The sequence below is a fragment of the Pan paniscus genome, chromosome 12, assembly GCF_029289425.2.
Source record: "Pan paniscus chromosome 12, NHGRI_mPanPan1-v2.0_pri, whole genome shotgun sequence".
NCBI lineage: Eukaryota > Metazoa > Chordata > Mammalia > Primates > Hominidae > Pan > Pan paniscus.
The window spans coordinates 83,605,440-83,622,285 of NC_073261.2; the positions used below are offsets into that span (position 1 = coordinate 83,605,440).

Consider the following 16,846-nt stretch of genomic DNA (forward strand, 5'->3'; position numbering starts at 1 on the left):
AAATCTACAGAGACAAAAAGTGGATTTGTGGTTGCTTAGGGCTGGTGGGGGAACAGGATGGGAAGATGAGAGGGTGAGAACTAGTCTTGAGGTGATGAAAATGTTTGAAAATTTACTGTGGTGATGATTGTACTTATCTGTGAATATACTAAAATCCATTGTACACTCTAAAATGGGCGAGTTGTATGGTATAGGAATTATATCCCATTAAAGCTGTTGGGCTTTTTGTTTTTTTTTTTTTATAGAAAGTAAGCATACTTTTTTTTTTTTTTTTTTGAGACGGAGTCTCGCTGTGTCGCCCAGGCTGGAGTGCAGTGGCGCGATCTCGGCTCACTGCAACTTCCGCCTCCCGGGTTCAAGCAATTCTCCTGCCTCGGCCTCCCGAGTAGCTGGGATTACAGGCGCACGCCACCACAGCCGGCTAATTTTTTGTATTTTTAGTAGAGGCGGGGTTTCACAGTGCTAGCCAGGATGGTCTCCTGACCTCGTGATCCGCCCGCCTTGGCCTCCCAAAGTGCTGGGATTACAGGCGTGAGCCACCGCGCTCAGCCGCAAGTTTTTGTTTTGTTTTGTTTTGTTTTGTTTTTTTAGACAGGTCTGGCCCAGGCTGGAGCAGTGGTGCCATCTCAGCTCACTACAACCTCGGCCTCTCGAATCCAAGAGATCCTCTCACCTCAGCCTCCCGAGTAGCTGGGATTACAGGTATGCGCCACCACACCCGGCTAATTTTTGTATTTTTAGTAGATACGGGGTTTCGCCCTGATGGCCAGGCTGGTCTTAAACTCCTGGGTGATTTAAAAAAAAAAAAAAAATCCGCCGACCTTGGCCTCTCAAGCCGGGATTACAGGCGTGAGCCACCGCGCCTATTTTTTTTTTATTATTATTATTCTTTTTTAATGGATAGAGATTTTATTTGTTTCCAAGCCTGGGCTGCATTTCTACAGGGGACCTACCCCATGCCTCTGAGGATGTCTGTGAGCCAGAGGCGACCTCCCCGGGGCTGGCGAGGAACCCGGCACCAGGACGAGGGGAAGTGGGCGGCCCTTCCCACATTCCAGTTGGCATAGGGTTCCTGTTCTGCATCGAGGGGCTGGATGGGTGAGAGCAACCGAAGCCTGGGCTAGCGGAGGAGATAGACAAGAGCTCCGCCCTCCATCCATTTCTCTGAACGTTCTAGGTCTTGATTTTCACCACTCGCGGGGTAATATTTCCACCCAAAATCTAGCAACGATCCCGTCCATGAAAACAGCTGAAAATCTCCCCTTTGAAAGAACACGTCCAGGAGGCTTTCCATCCCTTAACTAAGCTTGTGCCCGCTTTGCCTACCCCCCTGGCGATGTGGGGCAGGGCGCATCCGCCCGCGACCACTTGGCCTGATTTCCGGGCCCCCGGGAGGACTTCTGAACCAGGATTTGTGACGTGCCGCTAGGAGAAGGGGCACATGATGGGGAGGGGAACTCTCCGAGCACATTCCCCAAACTGCAAATCTGCCCAGGGACGGCTGGGCGCCTGGGTTGAGGGGAAGGGCCCGCAGTCTTATTGGTCTCCGCAGACAGAAGCGAGGGGGAAGAACTCATCACGAGTTACAAGGGCGGAAAACAGCCGCCCCAGGTCTCCCCAGAGCTCCCCGGACGCCCCGCGCTAGGCCTCGGGCCCCAACGCCTGGGAGTGGTCGGCGGTGCTTGGGCCCCGCCCGGGGGCGAGGGGCAGCGGCCCGGCCCCAGGCCTCATCTCCGCACCGGGAGCTCGGGCTCACACTGTAGAATGAAGTGCCCAGAATATTCGATCCCCACGGCCAGCTAGGGACCCCGCCACAGTGGAGCGCCTCGCCACCTCCATCCGCCCTCCTGTGGTCCGGGACTAGGTGCAGTTACAGGACCCGCCTAAGAAGAGCACTAGAAGGACGCAGTGGGTGGATGTCCGAGTTCGAGCGGCTGGATGTCGCGCGGTGGCAACAAGTAGCTCGGAAAAGGGGTATTGAGAGTCCACTGCGAGCTGCTTCCTGCTTGCGGCCAATGGGGACATGCGGCAGAGCAGTTAGAAACAAGAAGGGAGAAGACTAAAGAGAGACTCCTTACTTCTGGCAACGAGATACACAAAAGGGGTTGCAGACATCCAAAAGGGTCTTGCTCCAGGTGAGGCTCGAACTCACAACCTCGGCATTGCTCTGCATGTACTGCTGTATAAGTACCGCGCGCTAACCGATTGCGCCACTGGAGCTCTGCTGAACGGGCCTCGCGATGGCTCTATCAGGGTGCGCTGGCGCCCGCGGCGGGCCTCGGCAGAGCATGCGCGTTCGCGGCGCGAGCCCAGGCCCGAGCCTTCTGCGACTTCGCGCCGAGCTCCCGGCTGTTCCGCAGCCGAGCGAGCCGGGGAAGCCTGCGAGTGTCGCCCTCGGGGATGGAGGGGCCGCCTAGCCTGGCCGTGACGGGAGGGCCACGGGGGCCCTGCAAAGAGCGCAGCGCGCAGCCCCGGGCCTCGCCGTAGGAGGAGCGGCCCCAGCGCCTGCGGCCGGAAAACCCCCTCTATGGGCTTCGCGTCCCGGAGCCGGCCCGCGAGGGGCAGGGCCCAGGCCGGGGAAGCGGCAGGCGGGCCTCGCCGCGGTGGTGACGCGGTCCGGGGGTGGGGCTGGGGCTGAGCCGGGCGGCCTTGCTCCCGCGCCCCGGGGAGGCCCGATCCGACTGCCCGCGAGGCCCCCCGGAAGGAGAGCGTCCGGAGCCCCCCAGTGGCGGCTGGCGGGGCGCCCCGGCCGGGCGAGGCCAGGGGCCGGTGGCGGCGCGCGGCCGTGGCTTGGCGCCTGGTCTGGCTCGCGAGGTTCCGGCAGCTCTTGGGCCCTCCAGGCAGGAGGCGGGGCCCCGAAACCCGGCCAGGCCACCCCAAGCGGAGGACGCGGAGATAGCCCGGGCTTTGGAGGAGTTGCAGCCCAAACCCTGCGTGTTTTGTTGGGCCACAAAATGTTTGATGTTAAAACTAATTTCCATTATTTAAAATCAGGCGATCTCATACAAATATCTAGATATCCATTTAAAAACAAAACAAAATCTAAACACTGCACCCAGGGCTGAATTATGACTCTTCTTGGCCGTAGGCACTTTTGTCTTCGTGAGCTCCTGTCCTCCATTTAAAAAAAAAAGAAAAAGTTTTGGAAAATTATATTTTACCACTGTGATGATATAAAAATGAATGTAATTCAAGCTGAATTTATTGCTATATTCATATTACTATTTTTCATTTAATACTATATTCGTTTTCTTCTCATTTCAAAAGAAATTAACATTTAAATTTTTTCTGGTCTATGCACTGTGCCTGTTGTACCTAATTGATAAGCCTGCCAGGAAGCTGGTCCTCCAGGGAAGGTAGCAGCCACCTCCAGAGTGCCAGCCACCTCCCGAGTGCCCACCACCCCCGTCTCTTCCTTCAGGCTTGTCTCACACATCTTGATGGTCTCTGAGCACCTGTTGGCATGTTGGTCACCTGTTTGATGACTTCTGCTCTCCTGGGAGAGCCAGCCGAGCAAACAACAGAATGATTATGGCAATAATGGTGGAAACTGCATGAGCAAGCGATGGACAGAATGAAGGTCATTTGTGTAGTCACCTTGAGGGTGACTTGGCCACAGTAACAGATTGTGTTAGGGTGACAGATGTCAAGCAGTGGGATGGTACTGGACTGTAGAAGGCCTTGAAACTCGAGCAGAAGAGTTAAAGTGATCAGGTAGACCACGAGGAGGTAGCAAAAGATTCTATGTAACGCAGGGGGCCTCCCGAAGGAGTTTTTAGGAAAGTCTCCGTAGAAAGAAGCCCGGGGAGGCTGTTTCCAGATGGTTTTGTAAGCTGAGAGACACATCTGGAGACTCAGGAACTCACATCAGGGATGGTCAACACCTCGCAAGATCCCACCCCGCACCAGGCAGGTGGTGGGATACAGGGCTCTTTACAGCATGCCAGGATTAGGGCTCCTTGGAGCCCTTGTGGATGAGGCCAGGGTAAATCAAGGGCAACAGAGAGTGATCCGTTAAATAAGTTCTTCCTGGAAGCTGGAACAGGATGTAAAGGTAAATGCATGGTTTGTGCAGGGTGGGGATGATTTTTCCCCCCTAAATTGAAAGGGGTTAATTCCTGGTAACAAGTAAATTGTGGACTCATGCACAGCGTCTTCTCAAATCCCGTAGCATTTGCAGAATCTGCCCTTCCTCTGGAATCTCTCAGGCAGAGCCCACCTGGTGAACCACAAGCAGCAGAGTTGGCCCTCGGTGGTCCAGCGTCCCCTCCCACTAGCCCCATTCATGGATCTACTCCTTTATTGGTTCCACAGATACTGACTGATCCCCGACTGCATGTAAGGGGAAGTCAGCCCCTCATAAAGTGAACCTAAATTGCTTAGCCCCCAAGAATATTGGTTCTCTAATGAGCCTAGTGTGGGTAAGGCTGCACCTGGTGAAGGGGGCAGGGTCAGAAACTCTGCTGCTGGAGATCTTTTCCAGCAAGGACAAGTGTCCTGGGACCTGAAAGGCACTTAACCTCACCCAGACTGCCGCTAAAGAACAATGAACTTAGGAGTCTTCGCTGTGGTCCTCTTAAGTTTGTAAGAGACTGTAATAAGTCTGTTACTCTCTCCGGGCCTCAGTTTCCTCATCTATAAATTGAAGAATCTAGACCACATAAGAGGTCTCCAGCCTGGCTTGACTAGTGGAGGACCCCTTTTACCATGTATACTCTTGCCAACACCTTGGAAGTATTTTATCATGCAATAATTTGTGTATGATGTGTAATAGAGAAGGGATTGTTAAATAAAACTTATTTTAGATCCATGTATAACTTTAAAACAGTAATACCGGCTGGGCACTTTGGCTCACACCTGTAATCCCAGCACTTTGGGAGGCCAAGGCAGGTGAATCACTTGAGGCCAGGAGTTTGAGACCAGCCTGGCCAACATGGCGAAACCTCCTGTGGGTTGCAGTGAGCTGAGATCACACTACTGCACTTCAGCCTGGGTGACAGAGAGAGACCCTCTCTCAGTAAATAAATAAATACAGCAGTAATATCTATATTATTAAAAGACTAGTTTCAACCTTTTCACATTTTCCAAGTAATGCAAAATGTTTAAAGTAATTATGTAAGGGGAAAGCATGCTTTGTTAACAAATATCTTTTAAAATAACATATATTTGGTATTGGGACAAATGTATATTAAAATGTATGAAACTTAATGACTCATTGTAGCATCAAAAATAGACAAAAACTGCTTTCCTAAATGAATGTTTGGAATTTATGCCTTTTGCATTTTTTTTAAAAAACTGGTTTATTTTTATTACTTTCATTTTTTGTGTCTAAATGATGAGATAAAACAGAAGGGTTCAGACTGCTGTATGCAAGTGACATTCTGCAAATAGCATGATGTGGGTATGGCTGGTCTTCATTTCTAATAATGAGAGGCCAAATCAGATCTAATGGTCACTATATTTTCTCTATGACTTTGGTTTCAGATATACAAGAGACACCATGATGAGCCATATAAACAGTTTGATGGGCTGAATGCAATTTGTAGGGCTAGTGAATGAAAATCGTCTTGGTTCAAAATTGTAGAATTCTCATTTTATGGTCCTCATTTACTTTATTCCAGCAAATGTTTTATATTTTCTATTTTTAGCCAGCATTTCATTATGGGTATATATTAAGCAGCATATGACTTTTAAAAATATTGCTGTAGAGTAGGCAAAGCCCACATGAGAAGCCACCCAAGCAGCTGTCACATGAACGCATATCTGGTGTTCAAGGAATGAATGCTTCATGTACCGGTGAGCACGCATTCAGAGGCTTCCAAAGTGATTCCATTTTAATGGGTAGCGGGGGATCTTAAAGGATTATTTTAATTGTTATTTTTCCAAATGGAAATGTAAAAGACGCCACTGCCACGTGCAACACTGTGGACCTTCCTGAATGCCTTTCAGAACCCCCTCCATTTGTCAGTGTCTGAGGTCCCCTCCTGTCCTGATAGTCCATGATGCTCACCAGCATCCCTGGGGAAAATGACCCCTTATTTTCCCTTAGGAGGAGAAAGAGGTGTAGGTCTCAAGGCCCATGCTCTAGGGAAGTGTGATGCAGATTTGAACCAATTACACAGAGAGTGGAACATACGATAATTTGAGGGATCCCATCAAATTGCCTGGATTGACACCGAAATGAAGAAGTGGTGAGAGCCTGTCAGATGAGAAAAATTTTAAAGATTGGTAATGTCCAGTGTTGATGAGAGTGTGGGGAAATGGATAGTCTTTAGTTGGTTTTGTTTTTAAGATAGTTTATCAGAATCTGTCAGTGTTTTAAATGCATGTATCTTTTGATCCAGCAGTTTCTATAAGATTCTCTCTTACAGATATACCCATACTTGTGAACAAATATACCATATTTCATCAAATCTAAAACACTCTAAATTGTAAAATGTGCTATTATTTTATGTACCATTAAGAAAACAAAACCTACCATTTTAACTATGACACAGTCCTTTCATATCACTTAGAATTGCGTCTTATACTCATTAAGATCACTCCTAGCTGGGCGTGGTGAGTCACACCTGTAATTCCAGCACTTTGGGAGGCCGAGGTGGGCAGATCACGAGGTCAGGAGATCGAGACCATCCTGCCTAACATGGTGAAACCCCGTCTCTACTAAAAATACAAAAAATTAGCCAGGCGTGGTGGTGGGTGCCTATAATCCCAGCTACTCGGGAGGCTGAGGCAGGAGAATGGTGTGAACCCGGGAGGCGGAGGTTGCAGTGAGCCGAGATCGCGCCACTGCACTCCAGCCTGGGCGACAGAGCGAGACTCCATCTCAAAAAAAAAAAAAAAAAAAAATCGATCCTATGGATGACTCGATGTATTTTTAATCATATGTTCCTCTGGAGAGCCATTGCTTTCTGCTCACCTTTTCAGCCTCATAGTTTCTGTCACTGACAAACACTTCAAGGAGGACAGCAGCTCAGGGTGCTGAGCTCACCTGAATGCACTTCTCTTCTCCATGAAATTTTGGCCCCTTAGCCCTTAGGCTGCCTTGGTGGCTCATTGTTGCATTCAGACAGATTGGGGGTAGGGTGGGGTATTTACAGAATTTCTAGCTACTAGCAGTGGGAAGGTTAGTTTCATGGAAGCTGATGCATCTGTAGATAATGTGACCACATAATTTATCCTCCAAACAGGGACATTTCTGAGAGTCAAAAGGAGCACTGTTAATAATACTGGACCAACAAGCATGAATTGTGCCGTCCCGGACAATTTGGAACATATGGTCACCCTAATCCTAGCTCCCTTTTGTGTTACCATAAATATATAAACCATAATTAGGGAAAACTCCTTGTTAAACGTCTCTATAAGAACATGGATGGGGTGTGTACCAGTCCATTTCATACTGCTCTGCTCCAAATTCGCCCTTCTTGGCCCTGCTTTGTGATCCTGGAGCTGGACCCTGAAAGTATTTGTCTTGTCAGCTGGTGCCACTGTTAGGTCTTGTCAGTAGAAAGTGCTAGAAGAACACTAGAAGGGACTTCTCTTCCTAGCTCAGTGCTTTTCTTCTGGCTCCTACAGCACAGCTGCCAGTGGGCGGCTTCCCGGTGAGATTTTGCCAGCACCCAACAGAGTTTCCTGCTTGCCATCCTCAGCCTGCAGCGCCTCAGCAAATTCCTCCACCATCCGCAGGCCCCGATGCCACCCTCACCAGTGAGCTCTGAATCTCAGCCTTGGAGGGGAGGGAGAGTTTGTTGCTTCCTTGGGTTCCCTATGTCAGCCCTAGAGGTAGTGGCTGCTCCCTTTGTTATTCCTGAATTATCTAGAGTTCCATTTACCCTTCTTCGTAATGAATCCTCCTTTACTAGTTAATAATTTTTTACATTAAATTTTCCCTATTCAAACTACTGGTGTGTCTGAATCCTGACTGATAGGATGCATTAATTATTTCTTTTCACTTGTTGGAGAACAACAGCCTTCAAAGAACATGGAGAACATGGTGGTTGGTGGGTAAAAATAATACACTTACATAGTACTTATCATGTGCTAGGCACCAACTCCAAGAACTTGACACCCTATGAAGCAATTTCATCCTCACAGCAACCCCATGAAGCAAGTAGCATTCTCATTTCCTTTCACCGATGAGGAACGTGCAGCACAGTGAGGTCCTGCAGTTTACCAAAACAAGTGGTAAAGCTAAGATTCAAATACAGATTGTGCAACTGAAGATCCATGCCCTCAAACTGTATGGAGTAGATGGCTCATTTTGCCACTTGGAGAACAGTGAGCATGCCTGGCCTTGACAACTCTGTGCCTCTCAGGGTCACCCCCAAGAGAGGCTCTTGTCAGGCTCACAGAAGCCTGTGTATTGGTGGCCAAAGCATTCCAACTTGAAACATGGGAAAGACCAGTTAGAATTCTGACCCCTAGAAAGGTGAAAACCATGACCCAGGCATGCTGGGCGCCTCTGTGCCTAGATTCCCCTCTGCTGAGGAATGGGGAGGGTTCCTCTGTCAATCCTGGCAAGGGATGGACCCAAACCTATTGGACCAGATAGAGGTCCCGGAGGCCACAGCACAGATGATGACTTTCCTGTGAGAGGACAAAGGAAGAGTTTCAACAGAGCCCGCCAGGGAGCTCTAGGGTTTCAGTAACACTCAAGGTGTTCCTTAGGTCAAAATTTTTGGGTGAGTGGGAAAGCCCACCTTGTGGGGAAGAAGAAAGACAAGAAACTGGAGCAAAACAATCTACATCCATGTTTCTGCTCAACCAACTGGTTGAGTGACTTCAATAGTTGTCCATTGATCATATATACCACAGTTGGCTGAGCCATTCTCCTACTGATGGACATCCTAGGCTCTTTCTTGTGTGGGGCTTTTACAAGCTTCTAGGAGCATATGTGTACAAGTATTTTTATTTTTATTTCTCTTGGATAAATACAGAAATGGAATTGCTGGGTTGTAAGGTATGTTTCTGTATAGTTTCTTTGTTTTTAGCATTTTTATTGTGGCAAATTACACATAACATAAAATTTACCATTTTAACTGTTTTTAAATTGTACAATCCAGTGGCATTTAGTACATTACCACGCCCGGCTAATTTTTGTATATCTCCTGACCTCAAGTGATTTGCGCGCTTCAGCCTCCTAAAGTGCTGGGATTACAGGCGTGAGCCACCGCACCTGGCTATTTTTTTCTTTTTATAGTGGTAAAATATACAGAACATAAAATTTACCATTTTAACCCTTTTTAAGTGTGTGATTCAGTGGCATTAAATACATTTACATTGTTGTACAACCATCTCCACTATTCATCTCGGCAACTTTTTTCTCATCTCAACTGAAACCCCATACCCATTAAACAATAACTCTCCATTACCTCCTCCCCCGAGCCCAGTAACCACTATTTTACCTTCTATCTCTACAAATTTGACTATTCTAAGTATTCGTAAAAGTGGAATCATACAATATTTGTCCTTTGTGTATGGCTTGTTTCACTTAGCGTAATATTTTTAAGGCTTATTTATGTTGTAACATCTATCAAAACTTCATTTCCTCTTAAGGCCGAATAATATTTCATTATATGTGATACTACGTTTGGTTTATACATTCATCTGTCAGTAGACGCTGGGTTGTTTTCATCTTTTAGTTATTGTGACTAATGTTACTACTAACATCGGTGTACAAATATCTGTTTGAGTCCCTGCTTTCAGTTCTCTTGGGTGTATCTCTAAAAGTGGAATTCCTGGAAGATACAGTTAATTCTATGTTCAATTTTTTTGATAAGCCACCATACAGTTTTCCACAGCAGCTGTGCCATTTTTACATTCTCACTAAAAATACACAAGAGTTCCACATCTTCACCAACACTTGCCATTTTATGTTTTGGTTTGTTGTGGTTGCTGTTGTTTTTATAATAGCCATCCTAATGAAATGAAGCACTATCTCACTGTAGTTTTGATTTGCGCATCCCTAATCATTAGTGATGTGAGCATCTTTTTATGGGTTTATCAGCCATTTATATATCTCCTTTGGAGGAATGTCTGTCAAGTCCTTTGCCTATTTTTTAAATTCTGTTGCTTGTTTTTTTTGTTGTTGAGTTTGGGGAGTTGTTTTATATTCTGGCTATTAACCCGTTATCAGATACATGGTTTGCAAATATTTTCTCCCATTTTGTAGCTTGCCTTTTCACTCTCTTGATAGTGTCCTTTGATGCACAAAAGTTTTTAATTTTGATAAAGGTCCTATGTTTGGTGGTTGTTTGGGGCTTTGTTTTTGAGACAGGGTCTATCTCTGTTGCCCAGATTGGAGTGCAATGATGCAATCACAGCCCACTGCAACCTCAGACTCCTGGGCTCATGCAATCCTCCTGCCTGAGCCTCCCCAGTAGATGGGACTATAGGCACACGCCACCACTGTCTGCGAACTTTTTTTTTTAAATTAGAAATGAGGTCTTGCCATGTTTCACAGGCTTGTCATGAACTACTGGCCTCAAGGGATTTTCCCACCTCAGCCTCCCAAAACACTGGGATTACAGACATGAGCCCCAGAACCCGACCCCTATGTTTAGTTTTATAAGAAACTATGGAACTCTTTTTTTTCAAATTAGTTGTGCCACCTTATACTCCCACCAGTAATGTTGAGAGTTCCAGTTGCTTTACATCCTCACCAATGCTTCATATTGTCAGTCTTTAATTTTAGCCATTCTACCGGGTGTGTAATAGTATCTCATTGTATATTTAATTTGCATGTTAATTTGCACTGTATATTTAATTTGCATATATTTAATTTGAGCATGTCATTAATTGCTCAACTAATGATGTTAAGCAATATTTTGTGTGTGCTTATTGGTCATCTGTGTATCTTTATAAAATGGTTGCTCAAACCTTTTGCCCATTGTTTTGTTGTTTTTTTGTTTGTCTTCTTTTTTGTTTTTGAGTTTTGGTCTTTTTTTTTAATTAAGTTGTAGGAGTGGCTAAATGCCTTGGGTAAGTCATTGATTTTCTGTTTCTTTATCTGTAGGTAGCAAGTATGAATTCCTCCATGACATCTGGGCTACAAGAAATGCCAAGCTTGGCCACTGCTCACAGTACCCGGGACTCATAAGAATCCATGCATGCCTTCTCCCATCTAAGACATGCGGGATCCATGCCAGGAAGAATGAGGCACATGCCAGAGGATATGGGGGCTGGGAGGAGGGCACTAACCCAGAGTGATTTGAAATGAGGTAGCATTCAATGGCCCCTGGCAAAAAAGAGAAAGAAGACGAGGGAGCTGAAAAATGTCTTCATGGAGAAAGGAGGGAGGGAAGACAGGGAGGGAGGGGTGGTCCAACTGGCCCTGGAGCAGGGGAAAATGGAAATGTAGCAGATATATAAGCTAAACTGAAATCTCAGCACAGAGCTGGCCTATGAATTTCTCCCAGAGGGACCTTCTGCCTGTGGGGTAAAAGGGAGCATAAACTTCCAGTTCTGTTTGCAGAGAGCCCTGAGGAACTGACACTGACCACAGCCAGATGAGAGGCCTTCTCCTCAGCTGCCAAATTCTGCTCTGCACTGCCCAGCAGGGTCTTAGCTAGGGTAGCTGGCTCCATCCCAGGGCCAACAGCCAATTTCGATTACATTAAGGAGGCAGTGTATTGGGGGACCAACAAGTTTTATTGTTTGATACCCTGATCTTAGAACCTAACCCTCCCAGAGGTGCAAATCACAACCATAAACAAATGTATTGTAATAGAGAATTAAGCTTATAAAGATATATCAGTCAGGGGACAGAAACTATACCAATTATTTAACAGAGACAATGTAATACAGAGAACTGTTAACTAGGTTTATGGTTGTTAACTAGATAACTGAAAAGTCAAAAAACAAATCTGCAGTATCACTTAAGTTAGTAACTGCAAGAAGCAGCTACCCACTCGGGCTGAGAGAACAAAGGAAGAAGTTGAACCACTAAAGCTTAGAAGTTGGAGGAAGAGCCCTCTGCATAATTGAAACTCAGACTTCTGAGGAAAGGCTCCAGCATCTGCACTGGCATCTCTGCTGTGGTCACTTTGAAGCTGGTTCTGCAGGTATTGGGAAAACCACAGGGTGGGTTTGGAAACTGCTAAGGGAGCCAGGGGCTTAGTGGCTCACGCCTGTAATCCCAACACTTTGAGAAGCCAAGGTGGGAAGATCGCTTGAGCCAAGGACTTTGAGAGCAGCTTGGGCAGCATATCGAGGACCTATCTCTACAAAAAATTTAAAAATGAATCCAGTGTGGTGGTGCGCACCTGTAGTCCCAGCTGCTTGGGAGGCTGAGGCAGGAGGATCGCTTGAGCTCAGGAGTTCAGGGTTGCAGTGAGCTGTCATCACACCACTGCACTCCAGCCCGGAGCAACAGAGTGAGACAGCTCCAGAGTGAGACAGCTCCAGAGTGAGACCCCCGTCCCTACCACTACTACTGCTAATAATAATAATAGTGCCAAGCTTGTGAAACCTGGTCCAAATGGAAAGTGATAAGTACTCAACTATCTCCCTCAGTGGGTGTGAATAAGGACACTTCCAGCCTCATCCCTTGGCCACTCAAGGAACCAGCCTCGGGATGAAGCTGATGCTATGGGTAGCAGATGGGAGGGATGGAAAGAACCAGGGTCCATGATGGCGCTGCTGAGTCACGGGCTCACTCTCCTCTGGGTATCCAGTTGTGTAAGCCTTCTGTCTTTCTGTTGATTACAGCATTGTTTAACTAAGGCCTCTGCTACTTTGCAGCCACAAGCATCTTGATAGATTAGGAAAGCAAAAAAGAGGATAAAAAAGAAACCAGGAAAAGGGATGTGTGGTAGATGAAATAATCCTTCTTGGTTCTTTTCAAAAATCTCCTGTCCTGATCCCCGGAATCTGAGTATGTCACCTTACAAAACAAAAGGGGATGTTGCAGATGTGATTAAGTAGTTCGATGAAGAGATTATCCTGGATTATCTGGGTAGGCCCAATGTAATCACAAGGATTAGTTACAGAGGAAATGTGACAACAAAAAAAGAGAATGAAATGATGTGTTTTAATGAAGAAGGAAGGCACCCTGTGAGCCAAGGAATGCAGGTGGCTTCTAGAAGGTGGAAAAGGCAAGAGAACAGATTTTCTTCTAGAGTTCTCAGAAATAATGCAGCTCTGACAATACCTTGATTTAGCCTATAAGACCCATTCAGACTTCTGACCTTCAAAACTATAAGACAATACATTTGTGTTGTTTTAAGGCACTGAGTTTGTGATTTTTTTCAATTTATTTTATTTTATTTTTTCGTAAAGACAGCATCTGGCTATATAGCCCAGGCTGGTCTCAAATTCCAGGCCTCAAGCCATCCTTCCTCCCTGGCCTCCCAAAGTGCTGGGATTATAGGTTTGAGCCACCATGCTGGGCCTGTGGTAATTTATTATAGCAGCTATAGGAAACTCACACAGCATGGTAATTAGAAAACCAAAACAAGATGCTATGAATAAGTACAAATGTAGCAATAATTAAATAGATATGAAAGAGTTGAATCCAATGACTACTAAACACGTAACTAACAGATTGGATTTTTTTTAAACTCCAGGTAGGTGCCCTTCATGAAAGGTATATCTAAAACAAAATGATGCAGGGAAACTATATACCTGTTGTCTCAGTTATCTACTGCAGTATAACAAACCACCCTCAAAACTTAATGACTTAGTGCCGGGCACGTGGCTCATGCCTATAATCCCAGCACTTTGGGAGGCCGAGGCGGGTGGATCACTTGAGGTCAGGCGTTCGAGACCAGCCTGGCCAACATGGTGACCTCCTGTCTCTACTAAAAATACAAAGTTAGCCGGGCATGGTGTCAAGCGCCTGTAATCCCAGTTACTTGGGAGGCTGAGGCAGTAGAATCACTTGAACCCGGGAGGTGGAGGTTGCAGTGAGCCAAGATCATGCCACTGCACTTCAGCCTGGGCGACAGAGTGAGACTGTCTCAAAAAACAAAACAAAACCAAACCTTAATGACTTAGGAAGGTGGCTTTAGTGGCAGCATGAAGCACACCCTGATTGCCGAGGAACAAGAGTGCAAAGCTAAGAAACTGAGGCATTTTGAAGAGTTTGAAGACACTTGGCTTCCTTATCTGACCCCCAAAGATGAATTCTATCAGCCGTGGCAGCTGAAATATCCTAAATTAATTCTCCAAGAAGCCAGCAGTGTATCTGGGGAGCTCCATAAAGAGGCTCAAGAGGCCGGGCGCGGTGGCTCACGCCTGTAATCCCAGCACTTTGGGAGGCCGAGGCAGGAGGATCACGAGGTCAGGAGATCGAGACCATCCTGGCTAACACGGTGAAACCACATCTCTACTAAAAATATTTTTAAAAATTAGCCGGGCGTAGTGGTGGGTGCCTGTAGTCCCAGCTACTCGGGAGGCTGAGGCAGGAGAATGGCGTGAACCTGGGAGGCAGAGCTTGCAGTGAGCTGAGATCGAGCCACTGCACTCTAGCCTGGGAGACAAAGTGAGACTCCGTCTCAAAAAAAAAAAAAAAAAAGAGGCTCAAGAAGCTTTTCTCACACTGCACAAGCATGGCTGCTTATTTTGAGACCTGTTTAGGATCCAAGGCAAAGATTTGCTCACTTCAGTATCTCCCATCCTCATTGGTAATCCAGGTTGCACCTACAAGTCCCTGAACACTAGGTTCTTTATGGTACCATGGCCAGTGAAAGGGTCTAATATAAAATACACTGAAGGTCAGGTGCAGTGACTCACGCCCTGTAATCCAGCAATTTGGGAGGCCGAGGTGGGCAGATCACTTGAGGCCAGGAGTTCCAGACCAGCCTGGCCAAAATGGTGAAACCCTGTCTCCACTAAAAAAAATACAAAAATTAGCATGATGGCATGGACGGACCTGCAATCCCAGCTACTCGGGAGGCTGAGGCAGGAGGATCACTCAAACCCAGGAGGCAGAGGCTGCAGTGAGCCAAGATCGTGCCACTGCACTCCAGCCTGGGAAACAGAGTGAGACTCTGTCTCAAAAGATAAAATAAAATACACCAAGGCTGAAATAGCTGCTGCTTGTCAGACCTTCCTCAAGGTCAATGACTACCTGCAGATAGAAATAATCTAGGCTTTGGAAGAACTTGCTGCCAAAGAGAAAGCTAATGAGGATGCTGTGCCAGTGTGTTTGGCTGCAGATTTCCCCAGTGCTGGCATGGGGTCATCCTGTGATGGACAAGAAGATGAACTGGACATAAAGAGTAGAGCAGCATACAACGTAACTTTGCTGAATTCATGGATCCTCCGAAAATCCCACACCTGAAAGAGAAACCTTATTTTGGCATGCGGAAAATGGCAGTGCGCTGGCATCGTGCTGAAAATCTGGTGGACAGGCCCCAAAGAGGAAAGTGAGGACAACTCTCATCTTGAAGGCAGAGATCTTGATACTTGGCATGTTGGTGTTAAGATCTCATGGGATGTAAAGACACCTGGTTTGGCAACACCCCAAGGAGACTGCTATTTCATGCTTGGTAATCTTTGGAGAACCAAAATTATATTGCTACTCTAGCATCTAAATTTAGATTATTGGGTATATATTTTGAATATGTCTTATAAAGTAAACTTTTGGAGCATTTGATATTAATAGTGAAACTTCTTTACAAGAACATGTAACTAGGTTTTTCTTTTTTGAGATACTAGTAAATTTTAAAAAGTTGCTTTTCTTTTTATTCTAAGTAGTTGTGGAGTTCCTCAAATATGCTAAACAATTTTCAGAATTATTCTTGAAAGCTATTAAAGCATCCAAGTCAACTTATTAGTATAACTTGAAAAAATGCTTCCCTGTCTATATGCGTTTTTAGTAGTGAGAGAGTTTTGTCTAGTTTTGAATTTAGTTCTTCTCAGGAACAGCTGACCTGACAATGGGGCCTTTCTCTCAACTTGTCATTTAGTTCTTTCAGAAGAAATATCTCAACTGTGGTTAGGCTAACTTAAGCTGTAGAGGTTGTGGGGCTTTTTTTTTTTTTCTTCCTGCTGTAAGTTTTTATTTTGTTTTTGGACTTTCTACTTGTTTTCCAATACGCAATGTGCAAACAGTATCCTTTTTTACTCAAAGCTTCTCGGGGTTTATTCTTTACTTGGCTCTAGTTCCTGATTCTTGGGGGTTTGCCTCACTCTTGTCTACCTGGAGAAATCTACTCATATGTTCGTTTTGGAGCCCGGAAGAACCAGGGCTGACACTCAGTGTTTATAATAAGAGTTAATTCCCAATTTGGTATTTGTAGAGAGTCCACTGTGTTCCAGGTACTGTGTAAGGTTCCGGAGGAGATATCGGAGGTGGATAAATATTGGTCCTTGCCTTTGGGGAATTCAGAGCACCGAATAGCTCTTTAGGCCATTCTCTCATTAAGTATTTTCCAAATTTCAGCTCTTTGCACATCAGCTTCAAGGTTTTCGTCATATCCATGTACTACTTGTATAATTATTTACATACTATTTCTGCCTAGATAAACTAACCTTTTTTATCTTAGAAAAAACTGAATGGCTTAAAGTAACAAGTAAGACAGCTGGGCAAGTCTCTGCATGTCTCCCCTGGGTTCACTCATGCAGCTACAGTCATCTCAGATGGTCTTACACAGCTGGTGCAGGCTGTTGGCCAGCCTCACCCTCCACATTGTCTCTCATCCTCCAGGACACTAACCCAGGCTTCTGCACATGGTGGGAGCAGCGTTCCAGGTGATGAGATCAGCAGCGGGGAGACCTGGTGAGGACTAGACTCAGATGTCCCATAGCATTAGTTCTGCTGCCTTCTGTATTCACAAGTCACAAGGCCAAACATGATTCAACGAATAAGGAAATGGACTTCACCTCTTATTAGAACAGTGGC

General features: G+C 45.9%; 1 protein-coding gene and 1 non-coding gene across 2 annotated transcripts in view; one reads left to right on the forward strand and one right to left on the reverse strand.

Moving 5' to 3' along the window:
* The first annotated feature begins 445 nt into the window (after window positions 1–445).
* The window catches only part of HAAO (3-hydroxyanthranilate 3,4-dioxygenase), a 46,601-nt gene continuing 30,200 nt past the window's right edge, over window positions 446–16,846 (forward strand). Inside the window, exon 1 of the transcript XR_008624377.2 lies at window positions 446–2,135. The gene's annotated coding sequence lies outside the window, so the exon portion shown is untranslated. The remainder of the gene's footprint in view (window positions 2,136–16,846) is intronic.
* TRNAI-UAU (transfer RNA isoleucine (anticodon UAU)) lies at window positions 2,128–2,220 on the reverse strand. The gene is given in 2 exon segments: window positions 2,128–2,163; window positions 2,183–2,220. It is a non-coding gene; the product is annotated as a tRNA-Ile (tRNA).